The sequence below is a fragment of the Tinamus guttatus genome, unplaced genomic scaffold (assembly GCF_059628265.1).
Source record: "Tinamus guttatus ecotype Peru unplaced genomic scaffold, ASM5962826v1 Tinamus_guttatus_pri_ptg000423l, whole genome shotgun sequence".
Classification (NCBI taxonomy): Eukaryota; Metazoa; Chordata; class Aves; order Tinamiformes; family Tinamidae; genus Tinamus; species Tinamus guttatus.
Window position 1 is genome coordinate 91,341 of NW_028288957.1, and position 14,689 is coordinate 106,029.

A 14,689-nucleotide genomic window follows, 5' to 3' on the forward strand; every position below is an offset into this window, starting at 1 on the left:
TGCCATAGAGAGCCGACTGGCTTTTCCCAGAGGCTCTGCACTGGCGGGTGACCAAGGGAGGACAAAGCTTATGAGGTTAAACCAAGGGGTTGCCATCTCCCCCCTGGTTCACCAGCGGCCACAGATGAGGGCCAAAACTCATGGCAAGCTACGTTTTTTTGGCCTCCTGATCTTGAAAGAAATTAGCGGCTCACACAATTCACAATATAAAATACATTAAGTCACTCATTCAGCCTTCCCCCTGTAGCCAAAGCTCTTCCTGCCTTTTAGGCTGCTTAGAAGTGGCAATATTGGACGCAGACGCCGTTGGCTGTGATCTTTAGGGGTCATGTACGTGTATAAAGACAAGGTGCTGCACACCACTCAGTATTTTTCTGCAAAAATACCTGTAATACAGGAAAGGAACCAATGAGAAAGCAGAAAGGAAGGAGAAATTGCTGTTCTGCAGATCCTTTCCAATACCGACCAGCTACACTTAGCACAGTAAATGCCACCTTTTCTGGCAAAGCATTAAACACTCAGAATTCCAATTACCACCAAATAAACCCCCCAAAACTTCAATTACCCAACTGCTTTCTGCTCTAGAGCTATGGGACAGCAAGAGCTCAGAGAGTCCCCCACATTTCTGCAGAAAAGTGGCTGGAATATGAGGCAGGCCATGCAAAGCTGCTCCTGCAGCTTTCACGGGACCGCTGCTTTTTGCCAGGAACTGCTGCTTTATCCCAGTGCTCCGAAGGAAGGCAGGGTAGATGGTGCAGGACAGCAGGATCTAGCTTCTCAAGACTGCAGCCCTTCTCATGAAACTTTCATTGCCTCCTGCTTCAAGGCACGATGACAATACCACAAGCAAATAATTTCTAGGCATTTTAATTTGGCCTTTCCCTGCTTAATCTAATCTAATAGCACTGCTAAGGCTGTGTCAGGAGAGGTTATTATAAACAAGGCTCAGTCAAGTATGTGATTTGCCAATGGCTTTTGCAACAAATGCGAGAGCTGCCTCTTGGCCAGAATGTCCCCTTGGCAAAAAGGCTTTCGAAAGCGGCGTTTTGTGAACACATGGAAACAAAGATCACAGGAATACTTTAATGCTGTTACAGGCAGTTGAGCAAGCCAGAAAAACAGAAAATGAAACTAAATCAACAGGGGAGCCAATGCCACACAGGCTGTGCTCTGTGCAGGCTGCAAGGCTCCTTGCTTGCGTACACACACCAAAAGAAGCCGAATTCACCAGGCCAAAGCAGGGCGTTAAAAACGCCAAGCGCATCAACCGCCCTGGCATTTCTGTGTCAGAGGGAGCCTAGCTCATTCCTTCCTACCTTGTGGAAAGCAATCCTTAAAAATCATCAAGTGTTTTGCTAGTAACGTTCCTGCCATCACCAGACACGCGCTGTCCCGTTGCTGCCAGTGGGAATGCATGAGCAGAGTTTGCACGAGCACCATCCTTCTCTCAAGGAGAGCCAATGTTGGGGGTGTCCCACAAACAACCTGACCCTGAGCCTGCTGCTTCCACAAGGACGCACTGTGATACCACAGCTGGAGCCATGGGAACGCAGTTTCTCCAGCATAATTTCTCAGGCAAGGTGGGCAGTGCAAAATTAAGGGTGTGCATTTCAGCCTACAACCTGATGTGTGTTGTAGGACAAGACTGGTCTGGAAGGTCTCAAGAGACAGAGGAAATGTGAACTAAAACAAAGCATCTGAATTTATTCTTAAAAAAAGCATACACACACACATTGAAGAAACAGTCAAAGGAAAGGAGTCAATTCATTTTTAGCTGATAATTTCTTAATGGGGTAGCATGCTGTGATCTGTGATACCCAGCACACTATAGAGAAAGCAGCAGTTGTTTTCAAATCTGACCTGTGGACATGCAGGAGGAAGCATCCCTGTGAATACCTCACTTGGACTTGTCAGCGGAGAGCAGCAGAGAGCAGAGGTGACGCAGCTGGTACCTGCTGCGCTGGGCAAAGCGCTCTGCAGCGAGGATATTTCGATACCTTCAGCTGTCTCTACCACCCACTAAAGATTTCAAGGGAGCATCCTTCCCTACCAGACAATGGAGACCAATCCCAAGGATTTATATCTCTACATTTGACTTATTTATATCTTTATATTTGACTTACCCCATTATTCCCTGGCTGCAACTCCAAACCCTCTGGCAGGGCTGCCTGCTATTTTACCTGTTGTCACACAAAATGCAATCAGGTGTGTTTGCTTTGTAAATAAAAGATGGACTGAATGGTTTTCAGCTGTACCCCCTTGATCCCCGTCCCCCTGCCCCCCCATCCCTGTTGGAGCGTTTGCATTCTTGAAAAGCAGCTATGTGCCAGGGCTAATACGTTTCCCATCTTTAATAGTATTGCATGTAAGATTTCCACAGGGGGATGGAACTAAGGTGACATAAGCCATCTGAGCGATGCCAGCCCCTCGTGCACCCTCGCTCTGGAAGACCAAGGTGGATTGTTCATAAGGTCTAGGGCGCTCTGCAGAGCCAGCGGTGCCAGCTAGAGTCTGTAACACAATCTCATCTCATCAGCCTTTATAACAAGTTCAGTTTACAGTTCCCCGCTCTAGTCAATTTATCACTGTGTGATTTCATCCCCAAAGAATCTGGGAAAACACACCCAGCATTTTTTTGTGAAGTTCTCGCTCCTACTTTTTCACTTGCTGTCCAGAAGTCGCCCCCATCAGTGAATACTCGCAGTCTTTCTCTTCCGTAAACGGTCTTGCGCTCAGCAGCAGGCACCAAAAAGGTTCAGTTCCCTCACTGATCCTGTGTTTATACTGAGATAGAGGTGGATTTAAAGCATCTTCCATATTTGGGGTCTACTCCAAGCGGAGTGACCTAAGGGCAATCTACTGATGCTGCATCTCCTGTGTCTGGACACAGGCCCTTCGAAGGCCCCCAAAAGGCCAGCAGAGCCCTAAGACTCAGCACCCCGCTGTGAGAACCAGACTCTGCTTCAGGCTCTGCCCTGAGCAGGTACCTCCTGCCCTCGGAGAGCCCTCTCTGCCCTTCCCCGCTGCAGGCAGTTCCCAGGTACGGGAGAGCACGAGGAGATCCGCGGGTTCTGGACGAAGGGCTGAACTGCCTGCCAAAAAGCCAAAGGGCGGCCTGCCGAGCCTGCCGCTGGCCTGGTATTCCATGGGAATGAGCTGCTGTGTCTCACGAGGTTAAGCTGATGAATGGTATTACTAAATAAATGGTAAAATAAGAAAATTCTCCTTTTCTTAAAAAAAAAAGAAAGAAAAAGAAATAAAGAAAAAGAAAGAGGGGCCATTTCAGGCACCTAAAGTTGTTAATAATGACTAGAGAAGCCGGGATTTCTGGTTAATCAACATCAAGGTCAGAGTCTTGTGGAATAAATTTCATACGCAGTGAATAACTCACACAGGGTGATGGCATGTTTAGCATCAACTCTTGGCAAAGATTTGTTTGCTTAATGACTTTTCTCTTTTCTCCAGGCCAGCCACCTTTGACTGGCGAGAGCTTGTTAAAAGAGCTAAATGTCACGGAAAATGTGCTGTTAATCCCGCTCATCAACAAATGTTAACCACCAAGTGATAATAAAGAGAAAGGCAGAAAAGATGTGGCTCCAATCGGGATTAGGCTCGGGGAGCGCAGAGCCTCCGTCGCAGGCGGCTCTCATACTGCTTCTCCAAACACGTGTCACCAGCGCTGATTCTCAGCAGCGCTTTGATGTTCATCTGCAGACGGATATGCCGCACTTCTCCTTCGGCTTGTACAAACACAGAGAGGCATTTGGGTTTCTCGGCAAATACTGTCAGATGTTTTATGTGCAGCAATGAAAATTAAGTAAATCTTTGATATTGCGAGTCTTCCTCACTTGAAACAAGCTCGGCTCAGCTACTGGTGGATGTTAAGAAAAAAATACTTTTTTTTTCCTAGATAAAGAAGTTTACAGATGTCCATAATGTTGTGAAGATCTCAGCACTCACCGACTTTAATGATCTCAGTGGAAGCTGTTGGGAAGCTAGAGCCGGGGCTGCAAGCCCATTAAACTGGCCTTGAGCAATTCACAGACTCTGACCTTTCCTGCACACCTCCCTCCTTCACTCTAAATCATCTAATTGATCAAGGTAATTAAGCCACACGGGGAGCAGTTCTTGCTGTCCTTCCCTTGCTCGAAGTTTACTGCTTCTAATCCAACCTGAAGAAGTAGCTTAGACCCTGCATGTCTGTCTACAAAAACGCTGGTTGTGTCCAAGGCGACAAAAATACTTGTCCCCCCCTTCAAACCTTCAGAAATTTTTGTCTTTAAGAAACGGTCTTACTTTTTTTTTAACGCATAGGATGGACAGATATATCTGAGAAACAGATCTTTAACCTGAATCTTTTCAAGGTCTGAAGGTCATTCAGAGTTTCTCTCAACGTTTGTAACATTTACTGCTATAGGAGTGCTTTAAAATGCTTTTTTTCTGGCCATTTTTTTGCCGTATCAGTGCAGTCCACATGAATTAACCAGCTTTCTCAAATAGAAATTTAAAGATATTTTCATTTCATGAGAAGACAACAGGCCTTTAAAAAAGAAAAAAAAATCCTTGCCTGAATTTTGAAAACCCTACAATAAATTATATGTATGTACAAAGACACGATAATAAGCTGACTCCAGTGGGCTCCTGAAAATACAGTTCATCCCTGCTGTATAATCTCACCTGCTCTCATTTAGTAAGAGTGCACACACACTCACATACACACCTGAACACACTTCTGCATGGAAGTGCACACTCACCCACATTGTTTTACATTTAAATATATATTGCTTTTAAATTGTTAATGTAGCTATAGCTGAGAGGATCTGCAACAGTAGAGAAATTAGATTGTGAAGTCAAGTGAAAAAGCCAGAAAATATAAAAATATTCAAATAGCTCTTTCTGTTCAAGGGGCCAGAGTCTGACGTTAACTTTTTCAGCGTGCTGAACCCAGAGAAGTCGCAGCGGTGCAAAAAGGGGGGCAGCAGCTGGTACACATGGCTAGAATATCCAGCTGAGGGAAGGAGGAAAACTTACCCTCGTCTCTTTAGGGAAATGCTTAAGGACTTGCTTGTACGCGGCAGTTTTCTATCTATCTCGGGCCCTCCTGGCGAGAGTGGTTTGCTCCGGGGAGCTGCCTGCTCGGGGTGGAGGAGGCCGATTCCCGCCGGGCTCCTCCTTTGCCCTCTGCTGCTGCAGCCGCCAGGCAGCCCTTGAGGGGGAACGGCTGGAGCTGCGCCGTGATCGCCGCGACCCGGCCGCCCGCTCAGCCCGTTTGCGCGCAGGAACCGATGAGCCCCTGTGCGCAGACAACCCTCACAGGTGCCCGGCTGCTCCTGCCCTTCACGCTGCTCCCACGCTGCCCCCGAGGCGCTGTGGCAACGTGGCAACTCGCGGGGCTTTGCCCTGCGGCTCTCCCTGCCTCTGGATCACTCGGTCAAGCCTCCCCGTAAGGTATTCGGGACCTGCTTGCCAGACTGCAAAGGTAGATGTTGTTTTTGGCTCTCCCGGCAGAACTGAGCCCTGAAGTGAAGCCAGGACCTGTAATCATTCGCCTTGGCCGAAACAAAAATAAACATACCCTGTGCGGCGCGCACTTCTGAGGTAATTACTGCCATTATACCACAGCCTGGAAATGAATTTCAAACCACGCAAAGGGACTGAATACAAAAAAAGCTATGTTAAAATATGTTAAAATAATGTGAAATGTCTGCTTGCAACGTGCCGAAGCCAGGAGAGGCCAAGAGAAAGCAGCAACCTCGGCTCCGGCCCACCTTGTGGGGCCCAGCCCCAGCATCCCAAAGGGCCACGCAGGATCGACTCTGGGTAGGCTCGGCAGGACCGGATCCATTCCTGAGTCTGAGGTACCACTGCCTCCAGAAAAGCAGACATTGTGCTTTAAATGCCACCTCGAGGATCGTTTGCCCTATTTGATCTATTTGAAGATTCTAGGACACGTTTTTAATTCTTCGTTCTTTAGTTTTTGTGCACTCCAGCTGGCTCTCTCCACAGTGGCACATGCAGTTACCAGCTGAGTGCAAAACCCCATCTCACCCAGGTAACTCCCTCCGGACCTCAACAACCCTAGGGCAAAAAAGAGACTTTCCTCTCCTTACAGCAAGCCCAAAACAGGGCCATTACACACATATTTATACAGAGGGAATGGATCCCAGGGTCCAGGATTCTCTGACTAACGCTGAAGCGTGGCGGCTGCGACCACCTGGCCTGCCTGCGCCACACGCGGCGTTGCCCGTCTGCCTTCGCCCCGGCCGTGCCGCCATGCGAAGCCTTCCCCAGCGGCAGCCCCGGCGCCGTCGACGCCTTGGTTGCTCCTCCCGTCGCTGACGCAGCCGCAGCAGCAGTGCCTTTACCTCAGAAAGCAGTCACTCAAACAGCGGTGACGCTGACAGCCCATTAACTGCAGCAAGGATCCTTGTTGCTGCTGCAGTTTGAGAGACCTATTTAAAAACAGATTAGGCTCTTGGAAAACACTCGCCTTATTCTGCTTCTCTCCCCTCGCCCCTGCGAGACAAGTTCCCAAACCAAATCTGGCATTTGCTTCCTCCCTGATCTAGTTACAACTTCATTACTGCAATATTGGCCAGCAGCGAGTAACTTATTAAATAAATGCCATTTAAGTGCTTCTACCTGGCTGGCCGGCTCGGCGAGCAGCAAAGCTGGAGGGAAGGGAGGCGCTGGGACGGCCCTGCCCGCCCCACACAGCAGCTGGAGCTGATGCTCCTGCATGGGGCAAGGCAGTTTACAGGGGAATCTCTTGCCATACAGACAAAACCACGACTTTTGGGGGAAGGTGCCCTCAGCAGAACTACTGCCATGTGCTGCAGCACATGTGCCTGTTTCTAGCAACATCCCCGAGGTGGCCCAGGCCAGCTATGCCAAGCTAGCATTTTGGTTTAGAGTTTGACGGAGAAGCTTTACAGAAGAAAGTAGAAATAGCACCTGCAAGCCTGACTCGGGCATAGGCATCTTGTTCGCTGTGGCTGTTTAATTGCAAGGCAAAGTAAGCATTACCTTTATATCATCTGAATTACGCCATGGCTGCAGCATTTAGTAGAGAAGAATGAGAAGATTGCTCAAAGTCACAGAAAAGAACTACAGAAAACTCAAGCCGTTCCCAGTGTGGGGGGCTCTGATGGTGCACGTGCGTGGTCAGGTCGCACGCTCCGTCACTGCGGCCCACCTCGGCTTCTCCTGGTTTCTCCTCTTCCTTTCCTGCACGCGGGAGCCTTTGCCGTACTGCCTCGCCCAAAGCAGGGCTCCTGCAGCCAGGAGAAGCCCTTCTCGCATCGGTCAGACCCGAAACCCGCCAGGTCTGCGATGCATTAGCAGCCCTCCCCCTTTGCTTTGCTCCAAGACTTCAAAAGTGCAGTTAAAAATAAAGAAAAAACTCCAGGGTTTTTGTATTTCAGAAGGCTCATTTGAGTTAACTTTGATGTATGTCCCCCTTTAATGATGTAATACTGAACATCCATTTCCTGCCCTGGGAATTTTGCAGAGATAGCCGTATTATTCTAAGAATGTTTACTTGCCATCTAACCTCGCTTTAGACCAACCGTGCCGTGAGTTTTTCCCCCCGACAAAGAGAAATTGTTAAACAACCTTTTCCACACGCCTATAATCAAGCCTTTAAATCAACCTCGAATAACAGACTTTCATTTATCGATTGATCCGTTGCTTTTTTTTTTCTTTCACCCCTGTCTCCTCACTTGTCCGGGCGCAGCAGATCCAAACCTCGGCTATGCTACCCCAGCCTGTGGCTCTGTATCCAAACTCTGCCCTTTCCTTGCGCATGTGCGAGGGGCAGTGCAAGGCAGCGGCAGTGAGGCCGGTGTCCTTGGTTGTTCTCTCTCAGCTTTCCGTGCTCTGCAAAGTGGAGGCTTTGGGAGGTGGTGGTTGCTCCTCCTGCAACCGCCTGCAAAGCCGCCGCGCAGGCAGCTCAAAGGGAAACCCCGTTACAAACCAACAGCTCCAATGTCGGCGGTCAAAGTTAACGCTGGCTGAGGACCGAAAAGGAGGAGGAGGGGAAAGGGGGGGAAAAGTGGCGCTATGGAAGGCGAGGGCGAGCCGGGCGAGCCGGAGGAGGGCAGGCTCCGGAGGGCCGCGCAGCTCCTTTTGATGTGGGAGGTCTGCGAGGGAGCTCGCGGGACACTGCCCGGGCTATCTCATTAACCATGTCACCAAAGCCCCCCGAGGTGCAGGCAATCATAACATTATCTCTGACATTACCACACAGATACAAGGTTCCTTCGGCAGTCTATAAACATGCCTGTACTAACCAATTCATCGCGGCTTGACACCCCTGCAAGGGCTCGATGCCCTTTAGTGAGCCGCATGAATTGCCCCAGTCATTCATCAAAGTTTCTCCGAGTGCATTTCACACAGCATTAAATTTAATTAAAGCAACATTGACTGCATTGTAATCCTCTGGAGGCTCTTTGTCAGGAGGAGCTGCAACACTTTCTACTTAAATATCTATTGTTTAGGTGGGATTTTTTTTTCTTTTTTCTTTGGCCTTCTTCTGTTGTAGGAACACCAATGATTTGCTGCTGCTCCTTGCTTTTTATTTTTTTTTAAAAGCCTCATACACCATGAAAGAGTTGTGCATGATGCACCCCAAAGAGGAATCGCAGCCTCCCAATCAACTGTCCCACTCTACGCACTTGTCTTCAAAGGCTGGAGATTACAGAAAACAATTTAAAAGCTAACAAAAAGCAACCTCTCTTTCTGGGCATCTTCCCGCTGCGGCATTTCACAGCACAATTTTCAGAAAGAGCATCCCAACACATTGCAGCCAGAGACTGGAAAACCCCAACCCAAAAGGTCTTCACTGCTGGCAAGGTGATTTACAGCAGAAACAAAGAAAATCTGTCTGCCTTTGAAAATAAATACAGGTCTGCATTAGCCAGGGTAAGTTTTTGTGGTTAAACTACCAAAATTGCTGCCCTTTTATCTCCTCCCCCACGAGGGGCTGGTTGAGCTCCGGCTGTGTGATGCTGAGCTCTGCTTTTCTGTCACCAGAGACATTCGGATGACAGAGGCACGTGCTCAACCTGCCCTCAAGGAACAGTGAAACAGCAGCATCCTTCTTGCTTTAGTCTTACATGCCAAGCCTCCAAAAGGCGGGTCTGTTATTCCTGCTCCGGTGCTTTGGGAGCTTTGGTTCTTCCCACTTCTTTGAGGTTTTAATGAGGAGTGCAGAATAGAAGGAGCGCTCACGTTGCCCCCCTTCGCAGCCCTCAGGAGAGGAGAAAAAAAATAAAAAGTCAAGTTTTGTATTTCTACAAATAAAAGTGACTAAGAATTTCTGCCCAGAATGGGACCTGCTCAGGCCTTGAGGTTTCAAAGACCCTGTCAGGGGGTTCTGGGGAGCGATTTTGTGTTATGCTCAGCCAAGATCAATGTTATTGTTTATCTCAGTGGAGTATTTATTTCCAGTTCTCAGTCCTTCTCATAGCTCCTCGTGGGAGAGCCTCTGCTGCCATGCCGTCATGGAAATCGCTCTACAGAACAACAGGAGGAGCTGAAGGGCGGGATGATTTTCTTCCCAAGAGGCTCCCATCCACCAGAGATGCACAAGCTACCGCATCACCTCCGTAATCACCTTGCCATCTGCCCCAGCGCTTGGCTTAGCCCTTGATTCTCCCCCGGACTCAGATCTCAAGCCAGGGGAGAGCAGGGCACAGCGGCGCACACGGCGGCTCTCGTGGCATGCACCTCCTTGCTCTCACCTGGGCAAAAGGCCCTGTGCAGGGAAGCAGGAGTGATGCTAACTCAAAAGCACACTTGCCATTTCAGAGCTGTGGGCAAAAAGCTTGTATTTTAAAAGTCCTCAGATGATTAGAACTGGAAATGCTCTGCAGAAGCTGGGGAGAACAGAGGAAATCAGCCGCTGGGGAAGAAACGGCCTCTAGCCGCTTTCTCCAGGTAACTGCTCTGCAGCGAGAAGACAGAGCACAGCGTGTATAGACATAAAGAAATTAATTACTGAAATTAATTCAAACAAGCCCATGTCACTGGCCTGCAGAGCCTTCCCCACTCATGCCCATGCGGACTCATGAGAAACCCTGTCCCGCTTCCCTCGGCGCGCAGGAGCGAGGCTTTGGCGACACTCGGCTGGCGGAGCTGCAATGAGGCCGCGAGCTCCCCGCACTCACCCGGAGCTGCGACGCTGCCACGGCCGCCGGCTCGCAGCGCCCAGGGCAAGGCTGCTGGCAAAGCCCGTGCCGAGCACCGCGGCCGGGCCACCTCCTGCTGCTTCGGAAAGAAAAACTCTTAACTTGACTCCGTTCTCCCTTGGTATTTACCTCGGGTTCCCTTTCAAGCTTCTCAAATACACAATAAGCTTTTGATTATCAGGGTTTTAAGTGCTCCACTGGACGCCCAGTGTGTATTTATGAATGGAATTAATAAAGAAGCAACCTGACTCCGTCGAGGGAGCATTTGCAGCTCCCCTTTAGTGTCACCGAGTGACTCAAGTGGCAATTGAAAAGAGCTAGAATTTTCTGGCCTTTATTACTTTTCTACATTTATTCAGTCACACCCAGTAAAAGCCAGAGAAATTTGTGTCTGCCATTGCACAGGGGCCCACCAGGCTTTCCAAAGGCTCCTTCAGATCGCAAAATGCAGCTGGGGTCCAGCCGGGTGCAGATGTCCTCAGCACATCTCCCTGAGCCCCGACCTTGGAAACGCCGCACAAAAAGCAAGCAGAGGGGAGAACTGCTGCGTTGCAAACAGAAACCCCCCCAGTTTCTCCCCAAAGGGGACTCCGGTGAGACAAGGGCCGTGGAAGCACAGACGTGTTGTACTCCATCTGTCAGGTGGAGGTGATGGGGCAGTGACGGCCGCAGCTCCCTGGGAACAACCTGCCGGCTGACAGAGGAGCATCCGGAAAACCAGCAAGGCTCCCAGAAAACCAGGAAGCCTCCCCGCGCTGCCAACAGCTTCTCCGTGGGGACTAATTGCTTCACACTCTCAGTGACAATAGCATTTTTCCGGTAATTATTTTCTCTTTTCAGTGCCAAAGGCACTGTGACAAGTCCCCCCACCTCCCATTTTTGTCAAAATGTTTGAGCTCAAAACATCACTCAAAGCCCTGCACGGCACTTTAGCTAATGGGTGAGAGGAGCAAATTTTGGGAGGCTTCAAAATCCACACTGGGCCAAGGTTTGCATTGCTAAGAGGCTTCCATGTGTGCTCTGTATTATACATTGCACAATTTGGAGTGCTTGAAATCTGCATTTGGCTCTTACAAGCAAAAAGGGTTGTTTTGTTTTAAGAAGAGAAGAAATCAAGTCAAGCTTCTGCTTTTTCTGTGAGTTCAAGCGACATCTCATAGCCTAGAAATCCATGGAAATAACACTAAGCAAATTCTGAAATTAAATCCTTGGAGCATTTTAACATTCATTAGAGCTAGAAGAAGAAAAACTTGTATTGTGGGAAAAGAACAACAGTAATTGGATCACTCATAACTGCTTAACAAAAATTTTATGTCACCCATTTAAACTATCAAATCAAAACCCAATCACCTAAGACTAATTTGTTCTTCTCAAGCAACAGCTTTTGCTCAGGAGGAGCCCAAACAGTTTTCCACGCTCTTTTTCCAGCCCTCAGGTCTCCTCGTGCCAACCCTTTCTCTGGGTGCTCAGCAGATGCTCTTGCCCTGACCGCAGCCGTTTTGCTCCAAGAAGCTGGGAAGAGCCCGTGGAGAGACCCTGTCACTAGTCACTTCAGTGTAAATGCCATATTGCACAGACTCGTGCCCCGTTAAGCCATTCCCGCCGTGCACCGCACGGCCCAGCTTCGCTTCTCTGCCTGCACCAGCATCAGCCAAGAGCCCCCGGGACGCCAGACAAGCGGCTTCCCCTGGAACGAGCCCGGCCCTCATTAGATATGGCATTTATTAAAAAGGGGGTGCAGATTATTCCAAGCCACGTGCAACGAAGGTTTTCAGCCTCACAGAGCTTGCTATCTGCTGGAAGGAGAGGGCTTGTTCAGCTGAAGAGGAAAGATGAATAATCTTCATACACTTTATATACTCACGGGGAAAAATTTGGAAACACAGCTCTGAACCACAGCCAGGTAAACAATTTTAAATATTTCCAGTAATTATTCATATGAGCTTAAATTAAAAAAAAAAAGATATTGCAGGCATACTCATAGTCTGTTCAGTTTATTTCAACAAAAAGCCATTCAGAGTGAGGTATTACACCTTCTCTCATAAACGAAAGATTAACTTAAAATATATTTTCAAAGAGGTTTTTGGTGTGAACCTGAATTTCAAGGCTTACATTGCTGTTTACAAAGCGGGAAAGTATCAGCAAAAGGCAGGTCAGATTGCACAAATTTTAAGCGTAAGATCTTAATTTTGCATTTCACCTCTGCTAAAGCCAGACAGGATTTTATTCCCAGTTTTGGTTTCTCTTTTAACAAAGATCTGGCCTATTCTAGGCAGCAACCATATTTTCACCAAATTGATTTCGTGTTTTGCACCTATATAGATCCTAGAGCTTAAAGGAAAAAAAATCCAACTTTTTTTCTGAATAATCATGAAATAAGCAGCTCAGAAATCATGCAAGGGGGGAAATGGAGGGCTTAATTTACCTAACTGGAAATTTAACAGCTGGGCACATTAGCTCTGTGATAGGTCATGATCTCAAGGACATAACAAGGCCCAAATGCCCACACGAACGTCGCTACACGGACATTATTGTAGCACAACAAGGAATAACAACAGGCCCATCCACAGCCTGGCAAAGGGAAATGTTTATACGCACCTTCAAGATAAGCCTGGGCAACGGGATTGAGTCCAAGAAAAAGTGACCCTCTCTTGGAGGAAAAAGAAAATGGAAAAGAAAAAGGGAAAAAGGACACTCCGAGCCTTGGCAATGTTTACGTATTATCACTGAAAGGTACCACAGCAAAACCTAAGAACTCTTTGAAACCATTTAAAACACTATCTGTGACCTTCTCAGTATATAAATAAAGCAGATGACAGGGCTTTGTTTGCCAAATCCTGAGGGAAAAATCTCCATTCTACAGCAAAAGAAGAAGTGAAAACCACTTTCAGCATCAGACTACGAAAGTTTAGAAAACAGTATTTAATGCAGGAGCCAGGTTTAGCTCTTGAACGCACCCGGATGATTCGCAGCGGGACGATGCTGACGTTCCAGTTTCAGGGAGCGAGTGATGCCACGTGGTGTGTTGTTAACGAAGGACGATGCTGACCCTGGTGGCTGCTACGCGATGGCGGGTACTGCCCGCTGCGCAAACTGGGCGAGCGGCCACGAGGAGCAAAAGGGATGTAGGAACTGACACACGATGCATGCGCAATCTCAGAGAAGAAGATTTTACCATTCATCCTTTTCCCACCATCTCCGTTTAATTCCGAAGACCCTGCTCAGTCCTTGGGCATAAGAACAGCCCTATCCTATAGCACACGTGCCCTTAACCATGTAGTCTCTAGCCTCCACATCCACAAAACAACTTTATGCAATTTAAACATCTTTTTTTTTTTTTTCCTGAAAAACAATATTTGAAGATCAGTTTTCTCTTCCTTGCCATAGCCCAAGCAGAAGATCAGAAGATTGCATATTCTGCTGCACTGAGGCACATCACAACCTCCCAAAGCACTGAGGACTACAGATGTAGCCGATCCTGCTGTCATTGCCTCTTAGAAGGCCAAAGTCCCTGCAGGTAGGTAAAGAAGGTGATTCTGCTTTTCAAATACACTTTGCTTAGTGCTTAGTTCTTTATTCTTGCCCTAAACATTTCTTTATTGGTGCTCTAAACAATTTGCCTTTCCCTCTTCGTGGCACGTTCACCAAAGACAACTCTGCCATTACTCAAGAATAACCCACGTTCTGCCTCCTGCAGTGGCCAACAGCAGCTGCCAACAGAAGAATAAGAACAGGATGAACACCCAAATGTTGCCAGGAATTCCTAGAATTTTATGTGCTTTGGGCCCCTACCAGGTATTAAGCTACTGGTTGACAAGTACTCTAACTGCAGGATTATAGATAGATGCTAGTAACAGCTCAGGGCTTGACACCGCATCCGTACGCAGGCTACGCGCGGCTCTACAAAGAAGCTACAGGGGCGTCTGGCGCTCTCTGAAACGCCAGAGATCTGCATCTGCTAATGTACACCACTGCATCTAGTGCTGTACATTTTGTCTATAACACTACATGTTCGATGTTACCGAAACCCAAACCATCTGACCCAAACCTCCACACCCTGCAACGTGGAAACTGGCAAGAGGCTGCTCTCTCTTTGCCTACCTCGTTCCATCCTCGAGTCTACAAAGCTCCCTGGTACTCCCCACTGAGTAATTCAACACTGCATATTCTGACCCAATGGGAGAGGAAAAGTCGGGCAGTGTCCACCAAGGATGTTTGCCTGCTCACCTTTCTGGTCGTTTAAACGGATCTGGGCTGTTGGACGGAGCGAGCTGCACTGAGGAGGAGTCACTGGGATTTTTGTATTTGCGGAGAAAATAAAATAGGAGGGGAAGACGACGATTAGCAATTAAACAAGCAGAGAAATGGAAGATCAGACAGTATAAGGCAATTTGTCTCAGGGTTGTCCGCCTTCGTTTTCCCTCTCCAGCCCTCTCCAGAGAAAGAAGAAAGGAAAAAGAAAAGAACAGGGGAATCTCGACGGGCGAGAGCGACGCTGG